Source organism: Miscanthus floridulus, chromosome 18 (genome assembly GCF_019320115.1).
Source record: "Miscanthus floridulus cultivar M001 chromosome 18, ASM1932011v1, whole genome shotgun sequence".
NCBI lineage: Eukaryota > Viridiplantae > Streptophyta > Magnoliopsida > Poales > Poaceae > Miscanthus > Miscanthus floridulus.
Genome location: NC_089597.1, coordinates 45017007 through 45021092, shown reverse-complemented (window position 1 = coordinate 45021092; position 4086 = coordinate 45017007).

Genomic DNA, 4086 nt, shown 5'->3' with positions numbered 1-4086 from the left:
CGTCGCCTTTGTCCAAGTCACGTCTTGCACCCTATTGAACTACAAAACAATCACTTGCAAATTCATTAGTTCAATTTGGTAGTGTTGGTCATCAAACTCCAAAATCCAAAGTAAATAGGCCTAGGGTCCATTTTCCTTACACTCATCAGCCCAACACACCCACAACTGGGCAAATGATGACCAAGAACGTTCCCTCTTAGCACATGTGACCGTGTGTCCAGTGTCGGCACATGTGCCATGTCATGCACCCCCGTAGGGCCTATACGTGCAATGAACCCTCATGTCCACGCCCCTGACCCACAGGCGCCTGTGGCCACAAAGGTCGGCTCTAATACCATTTGTAACACCGTAGAGTCCAAATGGCTCAGATCCACTCTACATGTTGAGCAAACTACACCTACCACCATCCCACTTACGCTTTCGTCCTCACTTTGCATAAAAGGATTAACCCGGGGATGGTGGGATGGACTCTAGAAGCCTTATATGTTGGTCTATCCCACCTTTAACAACCAAGGTGGAACTAAACTCTCTATAATATCTCATTAACTTGCATATGGGCCACTATGGGCCAAATTCCAAACTAGACCGGATGTCACAGTCATATTGTATTGAGGATCAAATCATTAGTAGAAGTGACTTGAAGCCATTAGGTGAACTCATATATATAGAAATGGTTCAAGTCACATGCTCAAGGTGTGTTTGCTCAAAGAGAGGAGACAAAGATGATTGCAACCCCTTATGAAGTGATATTAAGAAAGAGGATAATACATGTGATGGTGGAAACCCCAAATTACAAAAGGCAGCGACATCCGACTCAATGGAGTTTAATTTCTTTCATGTTTTGATATTGAGTATAGGAAAAGCCATACTATAAAGGGCGATACAAGGCACAAGCTTTAATGTGCAACCAAGTGATCATTTACCCACCAAATATCCTTAAAGCTTTAGCCAAGACAGCAAGCTTTCCAATCCTATCTTTTGTGTTGTCTGGCAGGTGAGGCACTACCGTGCTAAGGCAAGGCACTGCCGCACTAAGGCACTATCGTGGTTCAGGTGAGGCACTGCCGTGACTTAACTGACTATTGGGAATGGGGGGTATTTATACCTTCTCTTCTCCCTCACAACGGTAACTTGGTTTTTAGATCGACCATTCCCTTCCCAAGTACGACCAGAGCAGCTCTCTCTCTCTATCACTCACCATTGGAGCTCCTCAAGCTTCTCCTTTGCTTCCCTTGCAAATCTATGAGAGTTTGAGCCTCTAAACTACATTAGAGAGTAGCCCCAACTGTTCTTCATCTCTTAGAGCACTTGGTTTGCGTTCAGGCCGATGGATTGTGTTTATTACACTTGGAGCTTGCTCCTAGCTGGTTAGAGCGATGCCCGTGGAGCTTGCCAATTTGTGTGGCAACCCAAGTGAAAGGTCCTAATGGCTGGAGGGGGTGAATAGCCAATAAAAATTTTCTACAACAACACTTAGCAAAGATGTTAGACAATTAAACGGCGAAGCAAGTGTTGCGCTAGCCTAATAAAAGTGCAAGCCACCTACCACAATTCTAGTATCAAAAGTCTCTATCCACACAAAGGCTAAGTCACTACACTAAGTTGGTGAGCTCTCAAAGGCTAACTAAAGAGCCTCACTAACCACTAGACCCCGACACAAGCTAGCTCTCAAAACTAATTACACTAAAGACCTTAGCTTACACACTAGCAATGTAATATAAGAGAGGATGGCAATGATTATACTGATGTGTCGAGGTATGAGCCAATCACAAGATGAAGCCAGTCAATCAATCATAAGATAACCAATGAAATCCTCGGACAAGGTGACACTAAGATTTTTTAACGAGGTTCACTTGCTTGTCGGCAAGCTAGTCCTCGTTGTGGCGATTCACTCACTTGGAGGTTCACGCGCTAATTGGCATCACACGCCAAACCCACAACCATCTAGGTGGCGGCAACCAGCAAGAGTAACAAGCCAATCCCACATCAAAATATAAACACTAAGTGCCTCTAGATGCAATCACTCAAGCAATGCACTTGGATTCACTCCCAATATCTCAAAGATGATGAATCAATGATGGAGATGAGTGAGAGGGCTTTGGCTAAGCTCACAAGGTTGCTATGTCAATGCAAATGGCCAAGAGAGTGATCTTGAGCTGACCAAGGGGCTTAAATAGAGAGCCTCCATGAAAAGCGCCAATGGGTACCATGGGACACTCACTGCGGGCCGACCGGACGTGCCAGTTAGAGGTGATCGAATGCACGCCTTCAGTGTTTGGTCATCTGATGAGCGCCACATGGCCTCGCCTTCAAATGTGAGCCACAGGTCTCCAATGGTCAACTCGCTCACACGTTGTTGCTTAAGTCACGACCAGACGCACCGCCCCTAGTGTTCGGACACACCGGTGTTCACACTGATCACGTGCGCGCCTGTGCTGCCAAGGCTCGATCAGACGCGTTGCTCGCTCTAGCTATCGCACGTCAAGTCACTTCCAAAGAGGTTCCAAAGTGCCCAAATGACGATCGGACATGTCAGATGCACTACGATCGGACCTAGCCCAACGTCCGGTCAGTTCTCCTCTACGTGCCAAGTTTCACGCCTGACTTCAACGTACGTCACCTATGACAGGACACAGGCCCTATGCATCGGGTCACTTTTACTATGCTGCGTCCGATCATAGTCCAGACACCCCTAAGCGCGCCACCTTCATTTATAATTGACCGAATGCTGCATGGCCAAGTCCGATCAACACATCACCGGCGTCCGGTCACTATTAGATAGTGAAAAACACCTCCTTCACTTCGCTAACTTCTCCACCCTTGCTCAAATGTGCCAACCACCAAGTGTATCACCTTGTGCACGTGTGTTAGCATATTTTTACAAACATTTTCAAGGGTGTTAGCTCTCCACTATATCTAAATGCATATGCAATGAGTTAGCATCTAGTGGCACTTTGATAACCGTATTTCGATATGAGTTTCACCCCTCTTATAGTACAACTATCGATCCTAAATGTGATCACACTCACTAAGTGTCTTGATCACTAAACCAAAAAGCTCCTATCAAGTTTCACCTTTGCCTTGAGCTTTTTGTTTTTCTCTTTCTTCTTTTCCAAGCCAGTGCACTTGATCACCATGGTCACCACACCATCATCATGATCTTCACCATTGCTCTACCACTTGGAATAGTGCTACCTATCTCATGATCACTATGATAAATTAGGTTAGCACTGAGGGTTTCATCAATTCACCAAAACCAAACTATAGCTTTCAATCTTCTCCTTATTTTGGTAATTGATGACAACCCTTTCACATAGATATAAATTGAAATTCAATTTGAATTCATATTGCTTGCCCAAGATTTTTACCATGTGTAAAGGATATGGACAAGTTTCATGAACCCCAAATGGTAGCATTTGCTCTCCCCTACATATGTGCTAAGAGTTTGGATTGAAGCTTGCACATATACATGGATTTGAGTTGTGGGAGAGTAATGTCTACCAAATGATGCTAAGGTATAAGAGATGGAACCTTTGAAGCGTGATACCAATCAGAGTGCACCAAATATACCATCCTTAGCACCATTAGTAACTAGACATGCACAAAACTAGAATACCCTGTGAGATCAACATTAGAAGCAAGGGTCTAGTTTTCACAATATAAACACAAGTCTAGTTAATCAACCTATTCATGCTAGTTTTTCATTTCATCAATCAAACCTACAACTAGCATACACCACACAAGCATGGAATTTTAATATAAAACTTGTGACATGCAAGCATACATATGAAATGCACATTCAAATGCATCAATTAAGTGTATGAGCTTGCTCCTCCTACTTGTGTGCTCAAAATTTTAATTGATCCCCTTACTTTCATATAACTCCCTCTATATCAAGGTTTCCCCTTTGTCATCTTATTTCTATATTTGTGCACTACTTCTCCCCCTTTGTCATCAATGACCACAAAGGTTCAATTTTAGATAGGTTAAGATTATCAATGTCAATCAATGGGGTGAGGATCATTTTTCCAAAATTTGGTCTAATATAGAACACTTGCCAAAGATATTTGACTCGGTTTGATCCAA